Genomic DNA, 18993 nt, shown 5'->3' on the forward strand with positions numbered 1-18993 from the left:
GAGAAGGAAGTAGAGGAGGTGGGCAGGAAAGGCAAAGCCAGTATCTTCTTTCACTTGCCAGGTGGTTTGCAATTCCTATGTTGCACTTTGGGCATATGAGGAATACATATGCAAAGACAGAAACAAAGCAAGTGTGCCTGACTCCAAAAAACACATGTGAACCTGCCTTATATTAATTCAGATCACTGGTCAGCGTGTCTACTCTGAATGACTCTCCAGAATCTAGGGTCTCTCATATCACCACTACCTGATCCTTTTTAACTGGAGATGCTTGATAGTGAACCTGGTTAGTGAACCTTGGTAGTAAAGGTTCTTGCCAAGCAAATTCTTTGCCACTGAGCCATGGTCCTTCCCCTTCCTTTCTTTTACTTCCCTTGATGCTCTTTACAAGAAACCAAAACATCTTAGAATAATCAAGCTTCAAGAATGCACTGATTTTGCAGCAAATTTCACAAACATTCAAGACATCCCTGCAGTTACCTCATATTAAACATATGCAAAAAGTGCAGGTCAAAGAAAATAATGAGAAAAGTGAATGAGTAAATGCACACATTTCAGAGTACTTTCTTGCTTGAATCAAGAAATGTGATAGTTTGATTGTTTGGGGAAATGAGTCAAGTACTTTGTTTAAAACAAGAGGTATAATTTGCTAGTTAATTGTGGGACATTGCAATGTTGCTTGTCCTGCATTGACACCTGTTTAGTCATTCATGACAAGAAGGTCAGGCCAGAACTAATGGGTTGAAATTAAATCAAAGGAGTTTCTGGCTAAACATTAGGAAGAAATTCCTGTCAGTAAAATCAATACCTCAGTGGAACAGACTTCCTTGAGAGGTGGTGGGCTGTCTTTGGAGGTTTTAAAACAGAGGCTAGATGGCCATCCAGCAGCAATGCTGATTCTGTGAACTTAGGCAGATCATGAGAAGGAAGGCAGGAAGGGTTGCATCAGTGCTTAGTTGTCATGGCTCCTTCTTACATGCCCAGGGAAATGCTGATTGCTACTTTGGGGTCAGTCATTTTTCTCCAGGCCAGCTTGGAAAGGGATCCTGGAGGTTTTTGTCATCTTATTGGCATAGAGCAGGGGTCACTGGGGATGTATGTGCGTGCAGGAGGTATTTGTGAATTTCCTGCATTGTGCAGGGGGTTGAACTAGATGACCCTGGAGGTCCCTTCCAACTCTATGATTCTATGACAAAGGACTCCATAGAGATTGAGACTTGAGAATATGAGAATACTAATGATCAATCTAATCCAGTATCCTGTTACCAATGACATATCTTAAAAGGTCCACAAGCATGGGCACAAAAGCCTTTGCCAGCTGTTGCCCACTCAGACTAAAATGCAGAGATAGATACTACCTCTAAACATGGATGTTCCATTCAGCCATAATGGCAAATAGCCATTGATAGACCTATCCTCCATGAATTTGTTTAATCCCCTTTTAAAAGCCCCCTACACTAGTGGTCATCACTGTGGTAAGCAGCAGTGAGTTTCACAAACTAAATATGCAGTGTGTGAACAGAAGTTCTCAAGGTTTCTTCAGTGGCAGCGTTTTTAGGATCAGTTGAGAATCTGTATAAATCTCTTAAGAATTAATTGGATAGTTGCAGGACTTTTTTGTAGAAAAAGCCCAGCAGGAACTCATTTGCATATCAGGCCACACCCCTGACACCAAGCCAGCCGGAACTGCATTTCTGTTCATTCCTGCTAAAAAAAAAAGAAGCCCTGGATGTTTGATTTTTAAAAAACATAGAAATGCAGATTTTTATGGCATATAACTAGACATAGGCAACATGCTATTTGTATGTCCTGTACTCTGTGCAACGTGTGCATAGCTGTATGCTCAGTGTGCTTGCTGCTGCCCCTGAGGATTTCTATATCTAGGTAGGCCTCTGTGGGGTCATTTTTTAGCTTGCAAAGGAATTATGGACCGAAATGCCTTTGTGCAAAGTCAGCTTTTCCTGCTTCATTTTCTCAAATCTCTGGCAACTCATAAGACTCACAGCCAATTTTGTAACCATGCCTTATTAAAAATAAATTATATAGGGAAAAAGATCACATTCTAAGGGTATGCTCTGAATGGTGATGATTTCCAGACCCGGAGCTGAGCAAAGTGGTCGGTAAGGACCTTTCTAGGAACTGTGTATAACAAAATAGCCCCAGAGATTATCTGAAGGCTAAGAACGGTTAGCATTAATTCATCCTGCCTGTTCTCTCTGGGGCTACAAGATAAGTATGGTCTCAAATAATGGAGAAAGTGGTTTTATTTAATGATGACGTTTGTGAGGAGTTTATACGTTGTCAAGAGGGCCAAGACGGAGAGCGGCAAACTGAAACATGAGCCGGAGAAAAGGAGGCACTGTAGAAAGTTAAGTTTTTTAAAAATGGATACACTGAGCAGACCAGAGACTCTCATGGGTGTTAAACTGTAACTTAAAGCTACAGGAGCTTTACCTACATAGACTAACAGGTGACCTGCAAACCTGGAGAGACTAGAAGAATCCTGGAATGTTCACTTTTCTCTAATGGCAAAAAGAAAGGAGTGCATTGCCCATGTCAAAGCATCAAAGAAGACCATTTGTTTTGTTGACTTACAAAAGATTAGATTATGTCATTGATACCACACATTTGTGGTGCACGACTGGCCCTTATACCCCCTTATGTTGTTCACCTTTGATTTTAAAATGCTGGCTCTTTGGGTGGGTCAGGAAAGGAGGATGGTGCTTTATACCAAGCCAGACCATTGGCTCAGCATCGCTTACTTTGGAGACCCCAACTGAATGACTCATAGGAAGATCCCCGAACAGACCTGTCCAGCTTTTTTATATATGAATTGCAGCTGGGGAGGGGCAATTCAGAGCACAGGAATGGCTATGGAAGAGAAGGGGTTTAACCCTTCCCACTCATAACACTGCTTCCCAAAACTACCACTGGGGTCAATATTAGCCCTAAAAGGGGGGAAAAATGAGAATCACCTTCGTTATTCCATTCCCCTCCCTTTCTACAACTAATAATTACCTAATAAAAGGAGGAAGTAAGCTAAGCAGCTTTATTTGTTATTTATTTAATTATTTTAAACCCCACCTTTCTCTCCAAAGGAGACTCAAAGCAGCTTCCTTCTCCTCTCCTCCATTTTATCCTCACAACAACCTTGTGAGGTTGCTTAGGTTGAGAGAGTGTGATTGGCCTAAGGTCATTCAACAAGCTTTCATGGCATGAGTGGGGATTTGAACCTGCCACTCTTAAGCACTACCCTATACTGGTTTTATTTTGACTGTGCCTGTTAAGTCCACGTGTGCTTCTAGGATAAGTGGTGACTTGGTAAGTAGTAAACAAACAAACTAGGCTAAATCTTAAGTGCCAATAGGGTTACCCATTCCAGTTTGGGGAATTCCTGGAGTTTTGAGGTCTGGGGAGGTTTAGGGTAGAGCTTGGGGAGGGCAAGGAGTTCAGCAGGGGTGTAATGCAATGGAATTTACCCTCCCAAGTTGTCATTTGCCTCCAGGGGAACTAGTCTCTGTAGCCTGGGATCATATATAGTTCCAGCGCTTTTTTGGTAGCAGGAACTCCTTTGCACACTAGGCTACACACACACACACACCCTGATGTAGCCAATCTTCCAAGGGCATACAGTAGGCCCTGTAAGAAGAACCCTGTAAGGGTGTAACCTAATATGCAAAGGAGTTCCTGTTACAAAAAAAAAAAGCCCCATGTAGTTCCTAAAGATTTCCAGGCCACCTGGAGGTTGGTATTCCTAACTACTAGACTCGAATACCTAGAGTCATGGAAGGTTACAAAACCTCTCTTTACACCTGCACATTAATATACATCCTTTAAAGGACTTACTTTGCTTGCTATTTGCACTTGCACAATCAATGGAAATGATTCACAAAATGTTCACAAGAACTGATTGCAAGATTAGCCAGGCTGATGCCAAAGATGCCAAAGGCACACAAACCTACAGAAGTAGCATGTCTGAATTTTTTTTAAAAAAATCTCAAACTGATTATAAGCATATTAACAAATGGAGTTGGTGGCAGATGGGTGGAAGAAAATGGTCTAATCATACAGCCTTTTTCCAGGGAGCAAAGTTATCTATTAGTAATAGTCAGGGGTGGAATTCCAGCAGGAGCTCCTTTGCACATTAGGCCACCCCCACACCCGATAAATCCAATTCTCCAAGAGCTTACAAGGCTCTTTTTTGTAAGCTCTTGGAGGATTGGCTCTATCAGGGGTGTGTGGCCTAATATGCAAAGGAGCTCCTGCTAGAATTCCACCCCTGGTAATAGTAACTCTTCAACATTGTAGGCAGAAGCTTTGTTTAACAGGCTGCACAACCAATCAGAAGCCCTGCTGGGCAAAAGACCTGCTTAGGTCAGCCCACTTTCTAAAAGCACATGGCGGGCACCAGCAAAGTTGTTGATGGGTGCCGGAGCTCCCATGGACATCACATTACAGACCCCTGATACAGATGGACAAAACTGAAGTCATTTGGATACATCTAGCCAGCAAAATAAAGTCATGAGCTATTCAAACAGAATGAAGGCTTATTTATTCCTTAGGGGAATCTGACAGCAAGTTAGCTCACCCTTCTGATGATATTTTTAATAGTTCTCAGTTCTTATCTGTCCTGGCATCACCAGGCAACCTGAGGTGAGGACAGCGTCTAGAACATTCAGATGGGGGGGGGGCGGGGGGAGAGAATCATTTTCCAGCTTGTAAATTAGATGATTAAAAAAACCAATTCTTGTTACAGGTGACTCAGACAAAATGTTGCCAATTGGTCCTAAAGACAGGAAAATTACACAGCTTACCCTTGTGTGATGGCTAAGTGATTGTCTTCTCAAAATGCACTTGAGATACTGATGAGCTTTCAGTTATCATTAAAAGATGTGCACTTACAATTACATTTCCAAGGAAATGGTGCGTGTTTGTGTGTGTGTGTGTGTGTGTGGTACTTGCAGCTGCAAATTGTGTGTCACAGAAACTTCTGAAGTTGCTTTATGTGGAGCTGCTCAAAAAAGCATCAAGATGAACTAGGCAATTTATATGCATCAATAAACCATTGTTTTTGATCATTACTTCCAGTCCTTTAAAAAAATATACTGTCAGGCTATTGGTTCCTTTTGCCCTGTACTAGACCTTTCCCCAGCACTGCTATATGAAATTCTTTTTGCTGGAGAGTTGGGATTAAAACTGGGACCTTCTGCATTGTTGTATATAAGATATTAATACCTTACTTTTCTCCCCAGTGGGGACCCAAAACAGCCTACCACATTATTTTCCCTTTCTTCATTTAATTAGTACAACAACAACCTTGTGAGGCAGGTTAGGTGGAGAGCATGTGACTGGCCCAAGGTCACCCAGAAAGCTGACCTGGATAGAAGGGCTGATAGTTTATTTATTTATTTACTTTAGATTTACATGCTGCCCACTCCCTGAGTGGACTCTGGGGGGCTAACAATCATGGTAAGAACAATTCAAATTGCAATTATAAAAGTATAAAAAACTTATATAAACAATTGATAGTGAGCTTTGACTCATAAAAGCTTATGTCCTGAAAAACTTTGTTGGTCTTTATGGTGCTACCGGTCTTGAATTTTGTTTTGCTACTGCAGACTAACATGGCTACCCACTTGAAACTAGCATTATATTGTGTGCTTGAAGACTATTGGTTATTAGGATTGCTAGCTCTTGGGAAATACCTGGAGATTGTGGGGGCAGAGCCTGAGGAGTGTGGGGTTTGGGGGAGGGCAGAGAGCCAGTTTGGTGTAATGGTTAAGAGCGACGGACTCTAATCTGGAGAACTGGGTTTGATTTCCTGCTCCTCCATATGAAGCAGCTGGGTGACCTTGGGTCAGTCATAGTCCTCTCGGAGCTGTTCTGTAAAGAACAGTTCTCTCAGAACTCTCTAAGCCTCACCTACCTCACAGGGTGTCTGTGGTGGGGAGGGGAAGGGAAAGAAGATTGTAAGCCACTCTGAGACTCCAAGGGAAGGGTGGGATATAAATCTAACTCTCCTCCTCCTCATCCAAAGCAGCCATTTTCTCCAGAGGAACTGTCTGATCTTGGTTGTCTGGAGAACAACTGCAATAACAGGCGATCCCCCTAGAGGTTGGCAATGGTATTTGCTATAGCTACAATTGCAACATTTAAAGTACTTCTGAACCTGAGTTTGTTTTTCCTACTGGTTTCTGAAATGAGTGATCAAATGCTTGCAAAATTTAGTAGGGAAAGGTTGGCAGAGAGCTGTGCGGTGATATATACAGATGGTACATATGGCCGCTAGTTAATGGGAATCTATAAGAGAAGGGACACACAGTTGGAACTTATGGAGAAACTGACACTGAACAGCAGCAAAAGAAATTTTACTTCATCCTCAACAATCTTTCAGAAGACAACAATTCTAAGAACACTTTCTGGGGAGTAAACCCTATTGAATAAAATGGGACTCCTGAGAAGATCAGCTTAGAATTGCTCCTGTTGGCATTTTAATTTTAAATGTACCGTGTGTTTTTATTTCTGTCAAGCATAAGGGCTAGACAATCAGTTCATGAAGGAAAGCAGATTTCACTGATTGCTCGATCAGATACCACAGTTTGTACATAGGGAATGTCAGGAGATTTACTGACCTGAATGGGCCTGTTAGAGTCACAGATAACTTTGCATGATGCTTAATCAAAGAATGTTCTGTGATCAAGTTCACTCAAAAGAGTCTTATCTGCTCACAGGGCATAAATAACCCTGTCACAGTCTTTTAAGGTGGCAGTAGTCTGTTACATCATGCCTAGTCTTCTCTGACCTGAATGGACTTAGAAGGATATAACACTGTTTATGACTGCTCTGCAAATCACTGATTGGCAATCAAGTCTTTGAGTCTGATTGGTTATATACTAACATCTCAGTCCGAGTTCTCAGTTTCCTCTTTTTCTAAATTATGTTTTTCCGTTTCGTTTTTAGCACACCATTTTAAAAGTGGAAAACAGCAATTTTACTCAAGAAACTAGAAGGAAATTTGCTCTGTTCTCCAGATACTATTATCCCTAATTGTGCATAACCTAAACTAGGGTTGCTTCATATGTACATATTAGCTTTCGAGAGAGAGCTGCCAGGCAGTTTTAAAGGTGTAACTTAGACTCTCTCACATGAACTTGGTGACCAGAGACTGGGTTGGATCCAGCTGAAATTTCCACTGATGGGAGAGAGAGTGATTTTTGTAGATTTCCCCTCATTCACTTTCATGGCAACTTCTGAAGTGCCCAGCGAGCAGCTGAGAGGCACACAAGCACTCTGGAAGCTCCTCCAGAGTTCACACAGCCTGCCCCTGTTCCAGGGGTGGGCCATGTGCTATCTGGAGGCTCCCGGCCACTCCTTTTCCGACTATCTTACTTCTGGGGCAGCTTGATGCCATCCTGAGCCAGTCATCTGTTTTTTGGCCCACAAACAGTCTGTGTCTTTTTGTATTCTGAAAGGACAGACAGGTACAGATTCCAGAACGTAGCTATTTAGATCAAGTTACCACTTTTAAGGAAATCTCTCATCTCCGGGCTTGAGTGGTTAATTCTTCATTGTTGCTTTTGGCTTCAACGCTACCTTGGTTCATGGTTGGATTTGATTATAGCTCATTATTGTTTGCTATACATCCCTATGTTTATGCCCATTTATTTTATCCATATTGCTATGCATTTGTCTGTGTGATGAGTGTGGAGAGCCAGAAATTGGAAAGGGCAAAAAATAATGATAAATTAGCCTGGTGACAGAATATGGGATGTAATCCACTAGAAATTTCTCCTATGTAAACTTACTGGAAATATACTCATGGGAATCTTCTATTTGTTTCAACGGGGCCTGTGTGAGAGAGACATTGCAGATAGGTTTTGCCGTGTTCTGTTGTGCTTTATCCAGACAAAGAAAACTACTCATCAATTTAATCCAGGGGTGGAATCTGTTGCCCCTAAATGACTTGGTTCTTGGTGGAATACACTGCAAATAAAAGCAGTTCACTGGCCCTCACAATTGCAGAGATATTTTTTTAAATCTCTGATAGCAAAAGTTGTAAGAAACATAAGAAGAGCCCTGCTGAATCAGACCTGAGGTTCCTCTAGTCTAGCATCCTTCTTGTCACAACTGCCTACTGTTCAGTAAGACTTTTTCCCTTTTCTGTTTGCAACCCGAGCATCAAGGGGAAATTGTGGGGAAGGTCATCAAAGGGCAAAGGAGGATTCCCTTATTCCCCATGTCCTGTTAACCCTTGTTATGACTGAAGTTTGAATAACACACGCACAACCTGATTTGGAATAAACTGGCCACAACTTTATTGGTTACAGCTGTAAGAAGCCTTGGTACAGCATGGGGAACCGGATCCTGGAAATTGACTGTCCCGCTGGCAAGCCAAAGATCTTCTGGCCGCCCAATGAGAATCATGGAATGACAGGTCACTGGATTCCACAAGGACGACCACCACTACGTGGTCTCCTGAGCATAAGGGTAGCCCCTGGCAGCTGCTGAGGAGGACATGCTCCTTGAATCCCTCAGCCCAGAATCTCTTAAGGGGATCTCCTTATTCAGGGAAATGGGTACCCAGGCTGGCTTTCCTGAGAATGAATCCATCCCCATGACAGTTTGGTGTAGTGGTTAATTGTTCAGACACTTATCTGAGAGAACAGGGTTTGATTCCTCACTCCTCCTCTTGCACCTGCTGGAATGGCCTTGGGTCAGTCATAGCTCTGGAAGAGGTCGTCCTTGAAAGGGCAGCTGCTGTGAGAGCTTTCTCAGCCTCACCCACCTCACAGGGTGTCTGTTGTGGGGGAGGAAGATAAAGGAGATTCTGAGATTTGGAGCGGAGGGCAGGATATAAATCCAATATCTTCTTCTTCTTCATGCTGATACAGCAGTACTCCTACAGCTGCAACCATCCCTAGTACCATACAACCATATATCCATCTCCCAGTGAGACAGGTGGATGTCATCAGGCATAAATAGGGCTGGCAGTCAATGTGAAATGTCTGGATGACAGATCCTATCCCCCCCATGGCCTCCACACAGTAGTCCAACCTGTTGGTCATCTTTCTCCTCCACATTGACCCTTGCTGGGCAGAGGGCCCCTCACCCAGAGCAGCATTCAAGCTTGTCAGACCAGAAGCTCCTTCCTCAAATATTAGCAGGTCTGCCTTGGCCTGGTACACCAAGTCAATGCCAGTCTGAGCCCCCAACCCCTTACAAAAATCCATGCAGTGAAGAGGGTGCGCTGCAGTGGCCCTACTGGCTGCCCTACTGGCTGCCCCCAACTCTCTCCAGCCCTTGGGATAGGTCTGGAATTGGGTCAGGGTGGGAATGAGCTTCCCATGGCCCAGTCCCTGCCTAACCAGGGAGAGCTGCCTTGGCTACGATTGCCCTCCCTGCCCTCTCCCCTGCAGTAGAAGAGCTAGATGGTTCAGTACCACATTGGAGAACATCAAGATATTCAGGGTGTAAGCCAGAGGTGTCAAACTCATTTGTTATCAGGGCCAGACCTGACATAAATGTCACTTTGTTGGGCTAGGCCAGGTGTGCCATAAAATGTAATGCCAGGTACCACTGATGGCCCTGGGAAGAAGTGGTCTCCCAGTCCAGCACCTTGGCATTTGTTTTGTTGGTGTACTGCTTTTCTGGCACAGCCACTCCCCTGCATGATTGGGCAGTTTGGGTGATCCTCCTGCTCTTTGCCACCACACGTCAAGCTCCCAGCCTTGCCTGGGCTCTCCACCACCATCTTCTTCACTCCAGGGCTGCCTTCCATGCTCCCAGTCTCATTCCTCCCTCCTGAGCTCTGTAAGTGGTCTTCAGGCCTCTGCCTTGGTTTCTTGGTTGGTTGCTTCGCAGGGGCTGGAGAGAAGAAGAAGATATTGGATTTATATCCTGCCCTACATGCTGAATCTCAGAGCGGTTACGATCTTCTTTACCTTCCCCCCACAAACACACACACAACAGACACCCTGTGAAGTAGGTGGGGCTGAGAGAGCTCTTACAGCAGCTGCCCTTTCAAGGACAACTCCTACGAGAGCTATGGCTGACCCAAGACCATTCCAACAGCTGCAAGTGGAGGAGTGGGAAATCAAACCCAGATCTCCCAAATAAGAGTCTGTGCACTTAACCACTACACCAAACTGGTTCTCCTTCATGGCCCCATCACTTCCAACATCATTGACATGATAATGTCACTTCTGGGTGATGGCAGCACATCGGAGACATCCCTGCCCACTCCCAGAACACCCCCCACCAGCAAGAGAAAGGGACCTGGCAACCCTAGTGCATTCTAGGTAAGGTTGCTGGTTCTGGGTGGAGAAATACCTGGAGATTTTTGAGGTGGAGCCTGGGGGTGGTAGAATTTGGGGAAGGGAGGGGCCTCAACAGGATGCAATGTCACAGACAGCACACTCCAGAGCAGCCATTTTCCCTGGAGGAACTGATCTCTGTCATCTGAAGGGCAAATGTAATAGTAGGAGAACTCCAGGTTCCATCTGGATGTTGGCAAGCCTAATATTCCTTGGTCTATAATGAGATCTCTGCTTGCACCCTGAGTTCCTGGAACAACTGGCTAAAAAACCAACAGTTCTGTGTGTGTAAGGTACCCTTGTTCACCCTCCTGTAAAAACATGAAATATGTATGTCAGTCACAGAGTAGAACTATGTGGGCGGTGCGCTAGCATTTAAAGTCTGCTTAGCATAGAAACCCTTTCACCAGCTGAACTAACATCTAAACTCTTAAAGACATCCATGCATTTTGAATTGTTTTTGCACAGTAGTTTGCCTTGGTAAATATTCTTTAAAGTGAAAAAAGAACAATTGGTTAATTCTTGTACTTGTTTATTTCAGAGAAAATGCCAATAATCGGGACTAGCAGTTTCATCTCGTGGAACAAAAAACCCCCCTGAAATAAGCAAATATAATTATAACTAATTTCCATTTTCTTTCTCTGTTTCAGGAATGAGTGACTGAAGGCATAATTAAGCCTTATATCAAATATGAAGTCTTATGGATGAATTTAATAGGATGTTTACTGCAAAGGTGGTTTGTGCTCTGGAGCTGGAAAAGGAACAAAATCTCTTGCCACTAACCTTTAAGATAGGGAAGCTTCATTTTAAAGTGTAAAAGAATGACCCCAGAACGTCCAGTCATTTGCATGCAAAAGATTTTGCAGATTGAAGCAAGCATACATAAAAGTATATTTTGCTTTTACTACAAATATTGCTTTTACAAATATTGGCAGGGAAAGAGAAAGTGAAACTTTTAAAATGGCTATTGTTTGTCATTTGCAGTAGCAGCTGCCTAAAAATGGAATTTGACAGGAAATGTCTAGCCAACCAGGCAGTCCTTATTAATGATCAAGAAAATTCATAGCGTTGCCAATGGCTTGGGAAATTCCTTGAGCTTTGGGGGCAGAATGTGGGGAGGGCAGAGTTTGAGGAGGGGAGTTCAGTGGGAATGTGATATCTTTCACATGACGACTGTTTGCAAGTGGATTTTGCTATTCTTGCACAGTAAAGATCCAGTTGCAAAGTACATTATTTAGTGTTTATGCATTAGAGTTCAAACAGGAACATGCTTTATTGGCAACTACATACTAAGACAACATGGCGGGGCTGAGACCCTGCTTATATTCATGCAAAGAAACACACACACACTCAATTCCCATACCAAATCACAGCAGTCAAGTTTCGCACCAAGACCACTCATTGGTTGCTGCTTTGAGTTCAAATCAATCAAAGTCTCTAGTTTTCCTACAGCTGCCCAAGCACACGCGAAAGCTTTTCTCGAAGCATTAAATTCAGTACATAACAGTCTGCCATCTTGCGATTAAGGATTTTAAGGTATTTGCTTTTATTGTTTTATAGTTAGCTTATTTGTTGTTAATCTTTCCAAGCTGTAACCCACCCTGACTCCACGTGCGGGAAGGGTGGGGTCAGGACTTTTTTTCTAGCAGGAGTTCCTCTGCATATTAGGCCACACCTCCATGATGTAGCCAATCCTCCAAGAGCTTAGAGGGCTCTTAGTACAGGGCCTACTGTAAGCTCCAGGAGGATTGGCTACATCAAGGGGATGTAGCCTAATATGCAGAGCTGCTCCTGCTAGAAAAAGAGCCCTGGGTGGGGTAGAAATTCAACAAACAAACAAATAAATGAGTCCCTAAATCATTAAATGAGTCCCAATCAGACTGCCCTTTGACTTGCCGCTAGTATTCATCTTCAAACTGAAAATAATTTTTCTCCAACACTATGTCCACCAATTCTAAAAGAAAAAAGGTGGGAAGTGAAGGTTAATGAGTTTACATTCACAAAGAACCAATGTGGCGTTGTGGTTAAAGGCAGTGGATTCCCCACTTCCTCACATGATGTCTGCTGGATGACCTTGGGCCAGTCATCATTCGCTCAGAACTCTCTCAGCTCCACCTACCTCACAAGCAATACTCCCTCTAAGCTGTGGAGTTGTGTGAGCAAAAATTCTACTTTGTGAGCTGCTGACATTAAAATTGTGAGTGAGCTATTTTGCTACTGCATAAATTAGTTTGCTCTGGGGCCAACTTTCCTGAGCTAAAACAAAAATGTGTGAGCTGGAGGCTAAAAAACTGTGAGCTAGCTCACACTAACTTAGCTTAGAGGCAACACCGCTCACAAAGTGCCTGTTGTGGGGAGAGGAAGGGAAAGAAATTGTAACCCACTCTGAGACTCTTCAGGGTAGAGAAAAGTGGGGTAAAAAAACAACTCTTCTTCTTCTACATTTAACAAATAAATAAAATTTCAAAAAAACACTTTGACTTTCAACAGAGCCTGAGTACAGATAAGGATGCTGGCAAAATTAAAAAGCGGAAAAATCAATCACGTTGTTTGATGGTATCGTCACTGAGTCAGTATAGTGTTATGATTGGCTTTTGGCCTGACTAGATAACTGGAATCTGGCCCGAGAAGTTCAAGTCCCCCACCTTCTATGCCTCTCACTGACTGACCTTGGGTCTCTCCCTACCTTTCAGACTAAAGTACCTCACAGGGTAGTTGCAAGAATAGAAATAGAGGGAAGAGAATCACTGATGCTGTCTTCAGTTCCTTGGAGGTGAAACATGGCATAAAAAGTAATTAATAAAATGATCATTTGACTCTAGATCTCTTAAAAGAAAAATAAATGCTTTAGAAAAGAGTGGGGAAAGGATAAGTCCATGCCCTAAGACTTAACATCTAAACATAGTTTAAACTTAAGTGAAAAGTGGATTGGGTGGAAACAAAGTAAAGTATAATTGACATAGCATGTCATTTCAATGGAGAATAATTACCAGTAGAGAGACTACTTGACAATGATGGGCTTTTATGCTCACTGAACTAAATATTTTTCCTTTTGAGAACAGACTATGTGGGTGTTGTTTGTCGGAGACTGATTCAGTTGTTCATATTTTGCTCCGTTGCCCTGTGTTTTGTGGGCCTCATCGGCAATTTCTTGATCCTGTTGCCTCTGACCTTTCCAGCTCTCCAGTGGGAGCAGGGCCGGTGCTAGGCTTTCTGGCACCCTAGGCAAATCACCCACTAGTGCCCCCCCCCCATTATTAAAAAATATAGGGAAAATGAAGCGCGCCAAACTTGAAACTTTTCACATTTTTAATTTACTGATTTTCTAATTTTAATTTTTTTTAAAAAAAAATGTGCTATGTTATAAAAAAATTGTGAGAATAAGTGCTTGCTGGCCATACCAGGAAAGAGGGTGGCGGGATAGGATGAGGTGGGAGACCAAGTTGCACATTGGGGAGAGGGAGATGGCTTGGTTTTGTTGAGGGCAGCTTGGTGATGGGAGAAGACAAGGTGACAGTGGTCAGGAGTCAGAGTAATGCGTCTGAGAGGGGGCACCCAGTGATGCCCCTTAGGCCAGGTGGCACCCTAGGCGACTGCCTACTTTGCTTATTCCCATGCACCAGCCCTGAGTGGGAGTTGCCCAGTGTTTGCTCAGTGATGGATCCCCCAGATTGATGAGCTAGTGGCCGGGTGTTTGGTTGTTGTATTGCATAGGGGCTATCATAATTTTGTGCAAAGGCAATTAATATTTGATTGGTTTTTCCATGGTGCTATCTTGTTTGCCTTCTGGTCAGTGTAATTTTTACTCAGCTTCACCCATTTTGGATCCTGTCTATGTTTTTGTTTCGTTCTTTTATGCCATTAAGCATTTTCTATGTATGTATGCAGAGGGACTACTAATAATCTTCATTATAGACATCACTGTTGTAAAAATATTAATAATTGGGCTGCACGTATTGGATAGATCTGTTCTTCAAAACCAGGAGATGTACTGCAAGTCAAAGAAGATAAATGTTCTCAGATTGTGGGGTGGAATTCTTTTGGAGGATATGGAGCACCAGGAGGAAAGTTCCCAGGGAATGATTGGATTCTGAATTAGGTGGTATATTGATCTATTACCATTCAAAACTGGATGGCCTCATGAGGACAGGTGGCAGTACAGTGTTCCACATGGCCCAGCCAGAAGTAAACATGACTGGACAGAAAGTGATGGACCTCTGCTGCCAGAGGGGTGGAGCCCATCCCTGTGTCCTGAGCAGGTGAAAGTAGACAGTGAGTCAGCAGTGTGGGGGCGGGGCTGGAGACATGGATGGCAGATCAGGTCAGGAAAAAGGCTAGTCCCTAGACCAGATCAAAAGATGCTGGTGGCCCTGCAGTTAAAAGGGAGCAAGGGAAGTTGGCCCAGGATGGAGCTACGGTTGGGGACATGACGATTACTGTGCTTGGGAGGTGGGCATGCTGGTGTTGGGAAATTTGTTGTGGGACATAAAAAAAACTGTAAGAATAGAAAGAATGATGGGAAAAACCAGGGAGGAACATGACCCTAGCCTACAGGAGTCAGGGATGTAGTTTGAGGCCCATCTGCTAACATGGCAAAGGTATGTAGATAATTCACTGCCCCCTGGCAGAGTTTCCTCATTGCTGCCAGAATGGTTTTGTGGGTATGAGAATACTTCAGTGCCCCATCATGCTAAAGTGATTTGGGAAGACAAAAGTTCCCAAACAGGTACTGTTTTCTCCTTCTACTGTTTTCCCAGTGCACAGAATCTCAAAGGGAAATTCCTCTTAGGCCAAAGTCTGTCCCTTTTCTACTGCAAGGGTGGAGTTTAGTGCCCCAAGACACGGATATCTACCATGAAGCAGCAGGTTCTGTGCTCATAACTAAATATAAAGACTGATTTGTGGAATACATGTGTGGCACTAAATCTGGAAGTTAGATAAAGGTTTTTGGGGGGATGTGGGGGGGGGTTCATAAAATTTTTTAAACCCTGGAATGAACAATAGCAGCTTCCTGTGCATGTATGTTCATAAAAGGCCCATTTATTAGCTCACGAATCTGCACAGAATCTCTTTTCAACCTGAATTCCGACAAAACAGACACATCTTAAGCCATGAGCTATAAAGGGAGGCTCCGGAGCCCCCTCAGCTCTGGGCAGGCTACAATTTTTACAGTTCTTAGAAGGAGCCAAGGAAATCCTTATTAAAGTCCACAAAGTCTCTTGCAGAAATGCCCTGTTCTTTCATGCCATCTTCTGAGAGCTGAAGCAGCCAAAAGTGGCCGCCCTTCAGGATTTGAGGGGAGATTCAGTTAAAAAAAAAATAAATCCTTGGTGTTTTCATTACTGTAACTTCTCTATCATTATGGAAGGATTTAAAAACATTCTGGAAAGGCTCTCTGCTGAGCACAAAACAAAACAGAGCATTTCATTTTAAAAGATAATAAAAATAAACGTTAAGTCTATCTCTGTGCAATGAGTTCATTTTCACTAGTGGCAAGTAAAGCTGCAATGAGACCTGTCTAAGCTCATTTCCTTTTCTTCCTTCAACAATCTAGGAAAACATTTGATGAACTCATAGCAAATCAGAGAGAGAGAGAGAGAGAGAGAAGGAATCCCCAAGGTTAGAAAAATCTCAGAGAATGCAAAATGAATTCAAGATTCCACTGCTTTCAGTGCCAAATAATAGAATGGGGTGTATGGTGATATCAGATTGTTCTAACAGCAGATGCCAATCTGTAGGCTTTCCAAAGACTTGAGATGATCTAGTTTGGACATCGCAAGCCTCAGATTTATATTTCCCAACAGGACCAGGGTAGATTTCTTCACCTGAAAGTTCTTATTTCAGAAGGATCTGTGCAGCAGACTCACGCAGTTTCTCTGCTGTTCTCCTAGTTTCTTGGTCAGTCATACCCACATAATTTACATCTTGTAATCTAGGGCAAGACCAGTCCCTCTGAAAGGTTTGGGAACAACTAAGGCTGCAGCATTACTGAAGCTATGCACGTTTGGGCCTTACCAGTGCCTAGGTGAGGGCCCAAACAAGACCATGCAATGAATTAGATTAATAAATTAACTGATACTCAAGTGGTTATATTTTTATAGCTAATATTTTTATTTATTTACATTACTTTCAGTTCATCATTCTCATCAAGACTCAATATGGATTGCATAGTGTAAATCAAATGCAATCAAATGCAGATCTCTGCAACACTCAGGGACACAGAGGGAGCAAAATCCCCTGCACCTTTCCCTCTCCCCAGAGCCCTTCTCCCTCTCCCCAGAGCCCTTTCTGACCCCAGAAATAGGGTTGAGGGACCCTTGTGGACTAATGGGTCAGGCAGCTGCTGTAAGGATACAAGACTCCAATATCCCACAACCCAGTGCAAATGTTTGAACAGCACCCATTATTGTTCAGTATTCCTATCTTTCCAGTTGCTTTATGTTCATATTTTTCATACTTCTCACAGTTGCTTTTTTCAAACAGGACTCGACAATTTTCTGTTTCCCCTCCAGTTGCTAGCATTTTAATCATAGTTTTGCTAAGGGAGACCAATACTCCACCCAGTCCAGTTTCCTATCTTTGGAAATAATCAGACTCCTTGAGAATGCCAGTACCAAAGAAGATTTCATCCCTTTGTCTCTTGATTTGTTGCAGTTTTGCCTTTTCAAACCAAGGGTCATTTCATAGAAAAAGAGATGCTGGAGTTCATTAGCATAACTCATTTGCATATGCCACACACCCCTGGTATCACTGGAAGGTGCACTAAATTATATCTGCTCAGCATCTACCTTTAAATGATTCTTGAACTATAATTGTCATAATAAAACCTTACTCCCATCATACTTTTTAAATCACTTTCTCTTATGTGGCCGCAGTGGCATGAGGAAGATTTCCATCTGTCTGCTTTATGTTTTGGTTATTTTCCCTTTTTGTTTGGGGGAAAATATCAGAAAGTTTGTCAAATTTTAGGGTTCAGCAAAATTCTCAATGAGGCCCAGAAACAAGTATTGTGGGGGAAGGGATTTAAGAAAGAAAGAGCACGATAAAATTTAGAGGTTCCAGAGCTCCGCTCATATCAGCTCCTGCCCAAAATGAGGCCTGGTTAAAACTATGTAAGCATGTGGCTTGGATATAGGGTTGCCAAGTCCAATTCAAGAAATATCTGGGGACTTTGGGGGTGGAGCCAGGAGACATGGGGGGCGGAGCCAGGAACAAGGGTGTGACAAGCATAATTGAACTCCAAGGGAGTTCTGGCCATCACATTTAAAGGGACAGCACACCTTTTTAAATGCCTTCTTTCCATAGGAAATAATGAAGGATAGGGGCACCTTCTTTTGGGGCTCACAAAATTGGACCCCCTGGTCCAATCGTTTTGAAACTTGGGGGGTATTTTGGGGAGAGGCACTAGATGCTATACTGAAAATTTGGTGCCTCTACCTCAAAACACAGCAGACATTTCTTCTCCCCCGTCCCCCATTTCTGGCGACTCTGAAGTGAGGGATTGGCATCTCTACTCACGAGTTGCTGCCAACTTCTTCAAGGTAACACAGACACACCATCCCAAGAGGAAGCCTTTCCAATTGGAGACTGAAGCCTCCAGAGGTGGAAAGTCACATGGTGGCTGTGGGGGTGGGTTTTCCCCCACCGGCCAGCTGACTGGGGTGGGAAGGAGCCTGGGAAAGCAGAAGTATGCATACAGTGGTCCACTGTTGTTCAGGTGCTTTTCGCTACTGAAGCTGCAATTACTTGGACGTAAGCCTTATCGAAAGTGGGGGGGGGGGACTTCATTTTTAGTAATCATACATACCATGAGGTTGCAAATTCTCCAATTACTGCTTCTTTTAAAACCTGGTTACATTTTTATTTCAGTTAATTATGTGAGAAAAAGGTTGTTTTAAAGATATGGTGCATTAATGTAATTGGGCTTCCTTTGATTCTAATGCGTGTAAGGTTAAATAGTTGTATCATGTTCACATTTCTCCTGTCTTCCACAGTTTTATATACTTCAGTCATTGCCTGTCCCAAGTCTCATTTTTAATTTCTTAAATTGCTTTTTTTTAACAAATTGCTTTTTCAGATTCAAGTGAGCAATCATTTCTAAAAAATGCTCAGAAACATCTCTAGGTGTCATTCTCACTGGCTCTGTACTCTTGTTTCTCATAATCCACAGTGCAATGCAGATTCTGAAAGAAATCTGCAAACAATGTGGAGTTGGCTCCCTGTGGGTTGTTCAAAATAGACCGCATACTTGTTTGCTTAAAAGCCTTTTAAAAGAAGAATTTTCCCCCACCCACCCTACTTTGGCCCCTAGAGAACCGTCTTGGCTCGCAATGAGCTCTACATTGCTTTTGCCCCACCAGCTTCAATATTTATGAGGTGGCATATGATTTGATGGTGTCTGGTTCCATGTGTAATGCTGATGTCATCTGTTTTAAATTTAAAATGCCAGTTCTGTTTTGTAGTGCATAATAATTTGTTTCTTCAGTGGGCTATAAAAAATCACACAGAAAATTGGCACTGGGGTGATTTGGAGGGCTTATTGTATTGTATTTGTGGGTGTATTTGTGGGTGTGTGAGAGAAAGAAACTATCCTCAGATAAATTATGTTACAAAATTGAAAGTCCATAACTTTTCACAGCACCTTCTGTTCAGAAATATTTGAACTCCTTGGCTAAGAACG

This window comes from Heteronotia binoei, chromosome 3, assembly GCF_032191835.1.
Source record: "Heteronotia binoei isolate CCM8104 ecotype False Entrance Well chromosome 3, APGP_CSIRO_Hbin_v1, whole genome shotgun sequence".
NCBI lineage: Eukaryota > Metazoa > Chordata > Lepidosauria > Squamata > Gekkonidae > Heteronotia > Heteronotia binoei.